Here is a 15,139-nt window from a genome sequence, read left to right on the forward strand (position 1 = left end):
TGGTCCAAATAGATCCATATGAAGAAGCATTAGTGGCCTAGATGTGAATACTTCATTAGTTTGCTTAAATGATACACTTATTTTCCTACCTTTCATACAAGCACTACATATATGATCTCTTTCATATTTCAATTTAGGTAATCCATTTACAAGATCATGCTTAACAAGCTTATGAATTAAGGTCATACTAGCATGTGCTAATCTATTATGCCATAACCATGTGTTTTGGGGCGTATTAAATACTAGACAATTTTCTTGATTAGATATAGAAGACTCTTGGTATGTAATATAGACATTGCCTATCCTTTTACCTTTCAATTTAACTTCTTTAGATTTTGAACATATAACATCATATGAATTAGCATTAAAACATACTTTACAATCCATGTCACAAAGTTAACTAATACTATTCAAATTATGCTTAAGAGCATCTACGAAAAAAACATTTTCTAAAATGAAATTTTCAAATTGAATAAAACCCATAGCTACAATCCTACCTTGAGATTTGTCCCCATAATGTACATTACCTCCTTTGAAGATAGCTCTCGATCTCCCATCATGTGCCTTGAGCATGATATAAACGTATAACAATAGCACCAAAACCCAAGAAGGGGTGAATTGGATAAATTAAAATTTTGATTTTACTTAATAAAATCTTGATCGATAATGATGCTTGATGAATTTAAAATAATAATCAATGAGCAATGTTTAAGGAAAATACAAAAATAAAAAAAAAATCATAAAAGACAATGATTTATAGTGGTTCGGCTTTCAAAGCCTAGTCCACTACCTTAGTTTTCCACCAATGATTTTGAAATCAATCCACTAAAAAAAAAAAAAACCCTACTTGAGCCAAGTAGGTCCTCTAGTCCACTACTAGGAATATTACAAGTCTCCCACTCAAATGGGCCCTCTAGCTTACACTAGGTAAATACAAGAAAATAAATAAGAGAATCTAAGAGTGAATACTCTTAGTTACAAGTTCTCTCTACAAATAATCTTGAGAGTTGAAATGAATAAAATTGATTAAGCATAAACCTCAATATAATAGTAAATGAGAGAACAGAAAATTAAAGCACGATTGAAGGATTTAATGCACAGTCGTTGAATAATCAATAATCTAAAAGAATAGCCTTTAATGCTCTTCAATAACATATATATAGTTGTTGGAGGACACTTCCAAAAATTGAACCGTTAGAGTGGTTGGACGAGCATTTAATGCACCAGAAACCAGTCGTTATATGTTTTAGAGGAACAAACTGTCGACAGACAAATTGGTTAGTCGACAGATATACAATACAAATTTGAAACATAGTCGATAGATGAGAACCACTAGTCAACAGTTTTGATAAAAACATTTTGTTAGTCGACAAAGCAATAGGCTTAGTCGACAAAGTAATGGGCTTAGTCGACAGCAACACAAGTTAGTTGACAGAGTCAAGACCTTAGTCGACAGAATGAAAATAATTTGAAAACAAGACATACTGTTAGTTGACAAAGACAACGTTTTCTGCTGACAGAACCAAAATATAAAAACACTGTTAGTCGACAGATCCTTAGCAAAAAAAATGCACTTTGACTACAACTTTGGAAAATACTATATTTTTTAATATACTTCTTTTAACTTGGTTCTTATGAAGACTCATGTTTCTTTTATAACGTTTGATGCATCATTTCTCATGTTTGGAGAATAATTTGAATAATAATGCTTTGTTTTTCCAATCTCCTAAAACATGATTTAAAGCTTTCTTGAAAGACATAATTTATGCTCTTTTGAAAAACTCTTTGATACTTTCAGACTTGATATATGAATTTCTTTTTAAACAAAATACTTCTTGAAACTACATAGCAAATACCATATGAAATCATTTAAATTGATTTTTTGAGACACTTAGGAGCAAGTACTTTTCTTTTGGCATAAAACTTGTCATTATCAAAACACTTCTTAAAAGAGTAAAATATCAGAGCACCCACTATCAAGGAACCATTTTCTCCTTGAGCAAAGAATAGCCAATGCAACCTACAAAAGGAACACTTCAAGTTGCTCCCTTTGGTGCCCAAACCTTTTTGGGTCCATTTATGTTAGTAGACACTACATTCTTCAGAACCCAAATTTGTTTGAATTTATAAGGATTGTTCTTTATAAAGCACTTGTTAATTGAGTGTTCAATTCTACCACAATAATGACATGAAACCCTTCCATTTGAAATTTTTGGTTTGTGAAATGATTTCTTTTGAATGAATTTTTGATTTGAAGCTTTTATAAAAACTATTTTGCTTGAACTTGCATGGAATGGATCAAATCCAATTCCTTGTTTATCACAAAAATTCTTTTGAGGACCTAAGATCATTTCCAACTTCTTTTTTCCTTCAACTAGTTTTTCTAAAGATTCTTTCATATCTTTGTTTTCCTTAAGTAGATTCTCTTTTTCATCAACTAAAACATTTCTTTCATTTGCTCAAGTTTCTTTTTCAGTTTTCAAGATTTTAATCTCACCTTCTATCAAGCTCATTTTCTTTCTCAAGTAATTGTTTTTCATATTCATTTGTTCACATTCACTTAATAAATCATTGAATGCATTATGAAGTTATTCAAATGTAAAATCTGAAACTGAATTAGAGAGTTGAGAAGTTACCTCATCTTCAAGATTAGCCATGAAGCAAACATTGGCAACTTCACCATCTTGTGATTCATCACTTGATGATAATTCTCCTTCACTCCATACGGCTAGAGCCTTCTTCAACTTCTTTTCCTTGCGATCCTTCTTTTTCAATTAAGGACATTCATTCCTCATATGACCTAGTTTTTTAAACTCAAAGCATAGAATCTCATTAGAGGGGTTATCTTCCTTTTGATCTTTTTCTTTCCTAAAGTTTCTTCTTTGACTAAATCTTCCCTTTTTCATAAATTTTCTAACAAGCAATGCAAATTCATCATCTTCACTATCTTATGAATCTTTATCCTCATTTTCAACCTTGAATGCCACATTTTTATCTTTCTTTATTTCAACGACTTCATTTCTTTTCATCATAATTTCATGACTAATTAATGATTCTAATAGATTATCAAACTCAAGTTTATCTAGATCTTTAGCCTCTATTTTGGTTGTGACTTTTGGATCCCATGACACAGGCAAACTTCTTAAAATTTTTCTAACCTTTTCTCCATTAGTATACGTTTTTCCTAGAGCTTCTAAAGTAGAAACAATATCATTAAACCTAGTACACATATCTTTTATAGTTTCATTTTCTTTCATTGAAAATAACTCATATTCATGAATAAGTAAATTAATTTTAGTTTCTTTTACCTAGTTTGTACCTCCATGAGTTACCTCTAGTTTGTCCCAAATCTCTTTAGTTATCTTGCATGTTGATATCCAGTTGAACTCCTCAAGGAAAAGTGCACAAATCAAAGTGTTCATAGCCTTTGCATTTGTCTCCATATTCATTCGTTCTTCAGCTGACCATTTTTCCATATCAACCAAGGTGACTCCTTTCTTAATAGCTTGCATAAGGCTTGTGTCCTACATAAGATAGATATGCATTCTTGCCTTCCAATAATTAAAGTTAGTGCCATCAAAATAAGGTAGACATGTAGTGGTTTGACCTTCATGATGAGAAGAGCTAACAAAGTGTGCCATTGTGTGGATCTTGACCCTAGGTGATTAAACCTAAATAAAAATAGTGGGAACCTACTCTGATACCAATTAATACAAATAAAGTGATAGGGTGTAATACCCTATATTTTCGTGAGGTTGCCACGTAATTTAAGTAAAGTTTGAAATACCGAAAAATTGGCTTGAAAACAAAATAAATCGCTAAATCAACAGCATGGAGTGCCCTGGAGTTTAGATACCTAAGGAAAAATGTATCTCATTAACGAGCGTCTCAAGGTGAGATTTATGAGGTCGAAAGAAACCAAATCAGAGACGATTTTTAATATAGTTGTGAGTCAGTTTGAAAAGCTGAATGATCATAGAGGACTTCTGACAAGCCAATGGGACCCTGAGGAGGTTCATATTTTGCATAAGGAACAACCCTTAAGTGGTTTAAGGATTAAACAAAAGGGTTTGCGATTGAAACACGCATTTAGGGCCTAAGTGTAATTTTTTATTCTGGTAAAAAAGGGTTGAAAGTGATATTTTTTCAAATTTTTTGGGCCAATTGAGAAGCATGGGACTTAGGGGTTCAAGTGGTAAAATATCAAAGTTTGAGGTCTTGAAATAAAGGCCAAATGGCATTTGGAAGAAGCTTGTGGTATTAGCGTAAATAAATCTTCAAAATTTATTCCAATATAGCTTTGAATCACTTTGGATTTCAAAACTCATACCAATATAGTTTTAAATCATTTTGGAGTTCAAACAACAGTCCATTCTAGTTTTGGATCACTTTAGAGTCCAAAGCTTAGGGACAAATGGCGACGCGTGATTGGCCCAAAAAATCTATAAATAAGGCCATGGGGTTGTTCACAAACTATTCCAAGTGAGTTTGAGGATTGAGGGATTCTAAGGTGAGGATCTTATTCTTAAGAGAGGGGAGAAAATACTACAAAAAAAAAAAAGGGAAGGAATCAGAGGAGAAGCAAAGGAGAACAAGCCTTGCCGGAGTTTTGGGTCTTCGTCAAAGTTCATCCCAAACAGTCAAAAAAATAGTAAGGTAAGTTCAATTTTTTGTGATATTCCTATATAGGGGGAAGAGAGTGACTCATAGGTTCAAACCGGGGTCAAATCGAAGCTAAAACGAGGAAGTTATGGCCAAAAAATCATAAGGAGACGAAGTTGTCGAAATATAAGGGCGGTGCGAGTAATACACACACCGGGAAGGGGCTGCACATGAAGGCACGTAGACCACCTTCCCAGGGCACGTGTAGGACCCACTTGCCTTGAAATTTTCTAGCTTTACTCCTTATTAAATGCCCTTCAAGCCTATGTAAAAATATTGGAGGTTAAATTTACCGAAACTCATGTTTTTTGCAGAAACCTAAACCGTTTGCTGTGAAACCGTAACTTTCAAAGATAAATCTTCAAGGTGAGGCTCCTATACTCCAAACCCAATTTTTTGTTCTCTTACATGAGACTTCTATTGCATGAAGCGTGTTTTGCAAAGTTCCTATATACAAACTTATGTTGTTCTCTTGCATAAAATCATGTTGCATATATGAAATGCGTTTTCCTGAAAATATATGTTGTTAGCTTTCAACTGTTGCATTTATAAAATCTGTATAGCCATACTGTTATATCTATCTATTGTTGCCTGAAGGTAAAAGTCTGGATATCCCCTGAGAGACGCTATGCGTGCACCATCGAGAAAGCTCTCGTGAGAAAGACTGTGAGTCTAAGGGACAACATATGTGGTGTTTGCATGAGTTCTATGAGGTTGAGCCAAGGTGACATGGTTAGGGACCTCCCGAGAGACGCTATGCATGTGCCGTTAAGAAAGCTCTCATTGGAGGAGCTTGACTTGTTCATGAGGCACTTCGTGTAACACCCCAAATTTTTCGGGCGTATTATAACTTAGGATTTCAGGAATTTCTTTTTTTTTTTTTTCACACCACATCCACTAATGTACAACATACGATTCCTAAAAATCTCAATCTCACTTTCTCAACCTAGCAAGCCCAATAAACAAATAGCTAAGGCAGGTGATATAATTACGAATACAGAAGCTAGATCGAACCTAATATGGTACACAACCATATTGCTTTATTTATCATATAAGAAACTATTCAAGATGTCTACAAAGTAGATTACATGGATATCATCTCTCAGAAGCAATAACCGATCATCTCAAACATAACCAAAACATACTAAGGTTCGCATCAATTGAATTTCTCATACATACTTAATGATATGCTAAAACATGCTACAAACAGCAAAACGAGCTTATTCTTCAGCCATCTCTTTTCCTTAGAGTCATTTGTCGAACCTGGAACGTTTGAATATTCCAAAGACACAGTCCAATTAGAAGATGAACCTTTTAATGAGAACTCCAAAACAATTTATATTGATACATGAATAGGTATAAAACATATGAGGAAACAACGAAGACTATTTTAAAGTGCCTCGTGAACATGTTAGCCTCCTCCAACGAGAGCTTTCTCAATGGTGCATGCACAGTGCCTCTCGGGAGGTCCCTAACTATGTCACTTTGGCCTGACCTCATAGAACTCATGCAAACACCGCATCTGTTGTCCCTTAGACTCACAATTTTTCCCCACGAGAGCTTTCTCGATGTCGTACGCATAGCGCCTCTTGGGGGATATCCTGACTTTTTCCCTCGAACAACAACAGATAGGTACAACAGTATGGCCACACAAATTTTATAAATGCAGCAATTGAAAATCAATGGCATATATTTTTCAAAGAAACACATTTCATATATGCAACATGATTTCACGTAAGAAAATAATAAGATTTTGTGTACAAGAACATTACACAACACATTTCATACAGTAGGAGCTTTACACAAAAATAGGACTTTGAGTATCGGAGTCTCACCTTGAACTTAATTCGAGATTCCTCGAAATTCATGCAAATCCTCAAGTCTTTTAACCAAACCAGCTCCTCACACGCTGCCCAAGTGCTTGTTCTTTTCTAGGAACAAAATTTCTCTATCCACTAAGCTCGAATCACTCTCATCCAGCACAAATTCATCACAACTTTGAATGAGAAAACCCTTAGCCATGAACATGCTATTTATAGTGCTAGGATTATGTAGTAATCATATCAAATCTTACCAAATCTTATCCAAATCAAATCTTATTCTTAAAGTCATTATGAGGTTTCATCTCCTATCTCCAAGTAGCCAAATGAGTGCTTGCCACATGTCCCAAACTTGGAGAGGCTAAGCAAAAACAAAGGCTTAGATTTCAAAATGATCCAAAGGTGGAATGAAATGTTATTTGAGATCCACAATCATGACTTAACTATATTGGAATAAGTTTGGAATCTGCAATCATGACTCTCAATGGTTAGCTGGTTCAGTTCGTTACCTTATTGATGCAGTCGCGAAGTTCCAAAAACTACACTTTAGCCCAAACTTTTCAAGTAATTACACTTAAACCCCTTTCAACTTAGTCCCTGAGCCATTTTTAATTGCATTTATGCCCCTGTAGAAAGGATTAATTATGCTAATATCCCTAATTTTTAGGTAAATTACACTTTTACCTGAAATTCAATATTTACGATTTTGCCCCTAGCTTAGAAACTGAACTTCTCCCTCAAGACCTTCGTAACCATTTGAAATGTCCTACTTCCTTAAATATTTACATCCCAGGGTACTCCCTTCCATTGATTCGGTGATTTATTTTACTATCAAGCCATTTTTTCGGTATTTTAAATTCACTTAAAATACGTGGCAACATTAAGAAAATATGGGGTATTACACTTCGGAGTAGTTCTCGTTGTTTTCTCATACATTTTATACTTGTTCATGCATTTATATAAACTGTTTTGGAGCTCTCACTAGAAGATTCATCTTCTAATTGGACTGTGTCTCTAGAATATTCAAACGTTCCACATTCGACAAGCGGCTCTGAAGGAAAGAAGATAGTTGAAGAATAAGCTTATTTCACCATGTGTAGCATGTTTAGCATATCTTAAATTATGTACGAAACCTATGCGAACCTTAGTATGTTTTCGGCTATGTTTGAAACGTTCGCTTATCACTTTTGAGAGATGATATCCATGTAATACGTTTTGTAGACATCTTGAACGGTTTCTCATATGATAAATAAAATGTTATGGTTATGTACCATATTAGGTTCAATCTAGCTTCCGCCTTTGTAATGACATCACCTATCTTAGCTATATGATTTTTGGGTTTGATAGGCTGAGAATGTGAAGTTAGGATTTTTGAGAATTGTATGTATATGAGTGATTGTGGTGTGAAGGAAAAAAAAAGAAATTCCTGAAATCCTAGGTTATAACACGCAGGGAAAATTTAGAGTGTTACATAAGGCACACACCAAGAGGGGGGTGAATTGGTTATTTTTAAAAATTAACTTTCAAAACTTTAAACAATCTAAAATATTTTATAATGAAAGATTGATATGAGAAACAAGTGAGGAATAGACAGGTGTTATAAAGGAAATTAAATAACACAAGCACACAAAAACAACAAGATTTATAGTGGTTTGGCTTATCCAAACCTAGTTCACTACCTTAACTCCTTGGTAAAGATTTTAAACTCAATCCATTAAGACCCCTACTTAAACCAAGTATGTCCTCTAGTCCAAAGACTAGGAAAATACAACCTCCTATCAAATAGATAGGCCCTCAAGCTCTACATGCTTGGAAAAATAAACACAATAGTAAAAAGAGGGTTATAAGAGTTTGACCTCTTAGTTACAAGTTCTCTCAATTAAAATACAAGGCTTGAATGAAGATAAAAACAAGAAAAGCACAGCCTTTACAATTTAATACGAGAGAACATAAAATTTAAAGCTCAATAACGTTTTGAACACTTGGTAGTTGAGTATTGAATGATCTAAGAAAGTTTAAATGATCCTTCAACCACCTATTTATAGTTGATGGTGGATGCTTCCAAAAATCAAATTGTTGCTTGGTAGTTGGTGTGCATTAAATGATCCAAAAACTAGCCGTTACGAGATTCTATGACAAACTATTGACAAAAAATAAGGGTTAGTTAACAGTTTTAATTTAAAAACAAAGCCTTAGTCAACAGATACACATAAGTTGTCGACAGATGCTTTTGCAAGCATACTGTCTGTCGACAGATGCTTGCCAAATTGTCGACAGTTTCAAGACATTATCAAAACATGTTTTCTGACTGTTAATAGAATGCTAGAGGACTATCAACAGTTTCAAGCATATTTCCATTGTTGTCGACAAATAGGCTAGAATGCTTCCAAAGATGATTTCTTTTGAATAGAAATGATTATTTCTTGGAAATTCATTTTGATAGACATGAACTAAAGGATCTAATAAATCACATATGCTTTGAATTTAATGTTGATATTCATAAACTAAGAATTAAAATGAAATTGATTTTGATATGTTTAGAATATTATGCTTGAAATATTTTTCATCATCAAAACCATAATCACAAGAGTAAGATATCAATCTATCATTTCTGATCCTTAGACCAGAGGTAACATAGTGTCTTGTGCACTGATATCAGGGATTTACCATTGAGCATAACTATCCGATGTAAGTGGCTAGAATACTCTCTGTGCAGTGGTGTGTGGAGACAGACGTTCATTGATGGGATACATTAACCTTCATGGGATGGAGTCGTATGTCCTGCGTGATCTATGTTAGTGGTGATTGGAAACTCCTTGGCTAAGGTGAGCATGAGATTGAAAAGAGTTTCAATGTCGAATTGACTCCGACATGCTACCTCGATCACATCTATTTAGATGATACCCAATTATCGAGTCATGTGAGTTTAATCAGTCCATGACTCTCACTTGGTTAGGATGTTGGATAATGGAATGACTATAATGCATGGTAATCAAGGAGCCTTAATAGGTTCATATGAAGTTCGACTTCATTACCATTAGGATCGTCCTTAGTCCTAGCTAGAGGATACTCAGCTTTCGAGGTGCTCTAAGGATTTGGAGAAATCCTCTTAATAGGTCGATAGGGATCTACCAACATCAAGGAATTGGTGTGTCCTAATTACTACATAGTTGGGAACCTAAAAAGTCACACGCATACTGTAACGACCCGATCGAGCGATAGGAAGGACCGGAACAACTTACCCTGATGGGCCTACGCGAACTTCCCAGAGGGGTCACCCATCCCTGGATTACCCCACGTCAAGCACGCTTAACTTGGGAGTTCTTTGCCAACATTCAGCCCAAAAGGTATCCAGCTGGTGTTGTTTCCTTTCTTACACTATCCTCGATATATACTAACTTCTCTGGACTCTCGGGGTATTACATTCTCCCTCCCTTAAGCACATGATGTCCCCATCATGCGACCTTACAACCGGTCCCAGATCTCTCCCCCCTTGCATGGCCGATGTGGGATTCGCCTAAGGTGCCTACACGCACCCCCCATAGGGGCCTCACGCCCCCCTCGGGACTCAGCCTCCTCGCTGAGGTTTGCCCCACCACCGCGCTCAAAGGCTCGGGGGTCGGCTTTGATACCACCTGTAACATCCCGTTCGAGCGATAGAAAGGTCCGGAACAACTTATCCTGATGGGCCTACGCGAACTTCCCAGGGGGGTCACCCATCCCTGGATTACCCCACGTCAAGCACGCTTAACTTGGGAGTTCTTTTCCAACATTCAGCCCAAAAGGTATCCACCTGGTGTTGTTTCCTTTCTTACACTATCCTCGATATATACTAACTTCTCTGGACTCTCAGGGTATTACACATATTGGGTAATATCCGGATTAGTGATCCATTGCTCTTAGTGTGTTCCTTGTTAAAGTTGATCAGTGATGTTAGTTGCTTGAATGTGTTAGACACATTGATCTATGGTTTATGAAAGGCTACTATTGTTTAGCAAGGATCTTGTTTACATTATTGAATAGTGTAAAGGCTATTACTTGTTAATAGTAGGGTCAGTATGAAAGTTAGATGAAGTAGGAGGATGGGGCTGCTTCGGTCGACTAGACCTTTCAGGTTGGTTGATCGAAATTGGAACATTAGTTTAAGAAATGGAGCAACTTCTATCAACCGAAACTTCATGTTCGGTCGACCGAACTCGAACCGCAAGGTTCTAATCAACTGAACCATGTAGTTCGATCGACCGAACATCCGCTGCATTGTTTTGTTAATGCATTTAATGCACTAATGATTTGCATGATAGGGCGCATAAGACGATGGTAGAGGCGTGCAAGGGAAATTGATTAAGGGTTTTTGAAAATAGATAAGGATAGAAAAGGATATATTTTTGAGTTGGCCAATCCCCTCTTACTCTCGCTTCTTCTTCTTCTGCTCTCCCATTTTTGCTTGTTGCTTTTTCTTGTCCTCCATTGTTGTTGTTGCTTCCATTTCCTTGTTCTTGCTCCAAGAGGTTGGCTAGTGTAACACCCCTTCTTATTCTCCCAATAAATCGGGTTATGGATATCCAAGGTGCAACCAAGAGAAAATCGCGATAGAGTTTCGGATCACCTCTTTCAAGAGGGTCATAGCACTGCTTTGTAGGAGGGTTTTGAAGGCATCTTAAGCATGGACCGACTAGGTCCTCCACACATGAGAAGGTGGGGTGGTCACCTAAGGTAACAGTTTGTTCGTGGGAGCTCATCCAAAAGGCAAAAAGGAGAAACATCCTTTAAGACAACTGACATCCGTTTCGACATTAGCATCCACTAAAAAGGTATACTCATAAAACCCCCCTATGGCATAGTTTTATCTTTGATAGCATGTGGATGATACATATCGAGTCTTGCAAGGTGTTTTTCGATCCGTTGTCTTATTTGCTTTATGCTTCTGCTGTGCTTATTTTCTTCTATGAAAATGTTTTTGTGCAAAACCCTTGCATAGATCCACCTTTAGTTCGTGATTTTGGCATGCTTTCTAGGTCGCCTTTTAGAATTCAGCTCAGAAAATAGTGTGTTGTTTGTATATTGTATTAGTGTAAACTTTTTCTTCACGCTCCTTCTTCTATGTATAGGCTTATGGTATTGAATGCAGTTGCTGATTTGACATAAACAATTGGAATGTTGGTTTTGTGTCACAACTACCACTTTTTATCTCTACAGTACTCAAACAATCAGTTAGAAATTCATAAAATATGTACATGTTGTCTGAAAATCATTTAATGCAGCGAAAAATAAAGAGAAACTACATTTAATGAACTATAACAGTTATAATTTTCAAAATTTGTCACATGTTACCCGAGTACAAACTAGGAATTACTCGATTAAAGTTGATCTTTACTCGACTATATGCATTTTATAATTGATTACTTTTGATGTTTACTTGAGTGCAAAGATACTCTTACTCGATTGTATTTGAGCAATAGAAAAATTCTTTATCTACCCGATTACAAAGTAGTATTTACTTGATTAAAAAAGATCCTTACTCGAGTACAAAGATTTTTACTCGATTAAACTTTAAATCTAGAGATCTGGCTTATTTTCAACCCATATTTACTTGATTACAAGAAGAGTCTACTCGAGTTTAAAGAATACATTACTCGATTACATATTTTACTCACTCGAGTAAAAAGGTCCAGAAATTCTAACTAATATTTACTCGATTACAAAGGCAATTTACTCGAATACTAAGCGATAGTTACTCGATTACAAAAATAATTTACTCGCGTATGACTTAGCCATTACTCAATTAAGAAATCTATCACTCAATTATTTTTAACCCAACAAAAAAATGTATTATATACTTGAGTACAAAGACTTATTTAGTCGAGTAGACTTCATCATTACTCGACTAAGCCTACATATGAAATCGTTTATTTTTAAAAATAATAGACCATTTGCTCGATTATGCAATCTTCTTACTCGATTAACCAGAGCTTGAAAAAACTACTTAAGCCTTTTATATACTCAATTACTTTAAGCTTATTACTCGATTATCTTGAGATGATTTGAATAAATTACTCAATTAAAACTTTGACATTCTCAAGAACTTTTCATATTATTTCTAATTCTTTTAGTCATTGTTCTTTAATCTTTCTTTAACTGAATTTACTAATTTTCTCATATAATCAAAACATCAAATTTCTCAACAAAAGCTTTCTTTTTATCAAGCCATGACTCGTTTTCCTTTTTGAGAGAATTAACCTCTTCTTCTAGTGATTTCATTTTCTTCTTTAGAAAATTATTTTTTAAAATAGTTTTTTCAAATTCATCCATCAATTCATTGAAAGTATCATGCAATTCATCAAAAGTAAAATTGAAAATTGAATGAGTGGAATAGCAAGATGTTACCTCATCTTCCTCCTTGCCCATAAGACATAAGTTGGCCATCTCTTCAACTTGCGATTCATCACTTGAGGATGAATCTCCATCGCTCCATGTTGCAAGAGCTTTCTTCTTTCCTTTTCTTTTATTCTTCTTTAACAAAGGACATTCGGTCCTAATGTGACCTAATTTTTTACACTCAAAACATCGAATATCATTAATAGCATTATCATTTTGTTCTTTATCCTTTTTAAGATTCTTCCTTTGATTAAATCTTCCATTTTTTTCAAAAATCTATTAAACTTTCTAGCTAACAAGACAATGTCATCATCATCAATATCATGTGATATTTTTTCATCTTTTTCAACCTTGAAAACTACATTTTTTACTTTCTTTGAATCTCCCCCTTCATCTATTTTTAGCATAATTTCATGTGTCATTAAAGAATCTAGTAAATTATTAAAAGATAAAGTGTCTAAGTCTTTAGCCTCCATAATTACTTTTACTTTAGGAACCCAAGCCCTTGGAAGGCTTCTTAAAATTTTTCTTACGCTTTCACCATTTGTATAAACCTTTCCTAAAGGCTCTAATCTACTGACAATGTCATTGATGAAAGAGGATGCCTCCAACAAGTGGAGACACAAGCTAACACCAAGCGACAAATGCAAGAAAACAAACCAATTTTTAAATTTTTTTAAAAAATCATTCAAATAAACAAATAGCGAAAGCGAATTGTTTCTTGCATGACACAATAGTAGCAACCATATGCATATAAAACATAACCATACACAATGAAAATGCAATAAATAGTAAATGATTTCTCATGCTCAAAGAGCATGTCGTTGCTTCTGTTACACGTCTGACCCAAACTCCTCAGTCTTTCAATTGAGATGTCGCGATCCCATCGCGTACCGGCTCACCAACCTGTTTTTCGATCCAGCTCCTCATCTACTTCAGTACCTATCCTTGACCAATTCACCTCTACAAGTGTAGGGGACCAAATTAGTCCACTCGTAGGCTGCATTGGAACCCTCTGTTGGACTTGTACTATCTCAACGAAGGTGAATGAGAACTGGAACCATTCCTCCAAAAAAGATTGTCCATCCAATGGACTCTAAGCGAGATATCACAAAGGAGTCATGGTTGTAAATCCACCACTAACAACTCTTGTTGGACAACTACCGAAAACTCATTGAAAATCCCAACTGTTGTACCAATTACAACTCTTATCGTTACAGTTGTTGGTATCGTCGAAGAACGAACTACGACTGTCGTGAGCCATCGGCAACTACCCACTTATGACTGTCGGCAACTCTTGCTATGTTGGAGATGTCGTATTTGGCTACCCACGTTAGTCTCTTATAACGGCAACAACAAACACATTTATCAAATCCGCATGTCCTTGGTCATTTTTTTGGCTATTAATATTTTTAAACATGAGTTTTATTTATTTTTGGAATGTCCGATTACTGCAACTCTTTGTAATTGATTTTCCTCTCCCCACCAAAAAATCCAATTCTTTGAGAAGAGGATTCGAACCGCTCCACTATCGTCGGTGCATTGCTTCTTCCTTTAAATATATATCTAATATATATTACCCAGAGAAATAGAAGCCTTGTGCGCCTTGCTGCTACAGTATCTATCCCATATGCATGTATTCTCGGTGGATGAGCGGTGGATGAGCAAAGAAAGGAGACTGAGTAAGGCGCTGGGCGGAAAAACCAGCGGCTGCATCTCACGCTGCACAGTGAAGAGTGGAGAGTGAGAGAGAGAGAGAGAGAGAGAGAGAGAGAGACATGCGCCTAGCGCACTCCAGAAATTGGGGGGACGCACTGCCCATTGCTGTTCGGCTACCACTTTTCTTTTGTTTTCCAATCATATATTATACAACATATCATATAATATATATATGGATAAGACGGTAGAATCTCCCTAATTTCAATTTCAATCTCCAGCCTTCCCTTCTCTCGAAGCGCATTATTGCGCCGCTGCCCACCTGTCCCCGCGTCACTTCCATCGCTTTTCAATTGTCAATTCAATTGATAATTTTTAACTTCATTTATTAATTAATTAATTTTTTTTAATTAATAATTTTTTTAATATAATATAATATATATATAACTATTATATACAAAATATTATATAAAAATTAATTATACCCTAAGAGCAATTTTCATAATTAATATCTAATTAAAATATCATTATCTTCTTATAAAAAATAGTCAACTAATCTAGATTCACTAATTCAACATAATACCTATTTAAGGTATGACTTTCTAGATTTTTATAATTATATAACA

This window comes from Diospyros lotus, chromosome 13, assembly GCF_014633365.1.
Source record: "Diospyros lotus cultivar Yz01 chromosome 13, ASM1463336v1, whole genome shotgun sequence".
NCBI lineage: Eukaryota > Viridiplantae > Streptophyta > Magnoliopsida > Ericales > Ebenaceae > Diospyros > Diospyros lotus.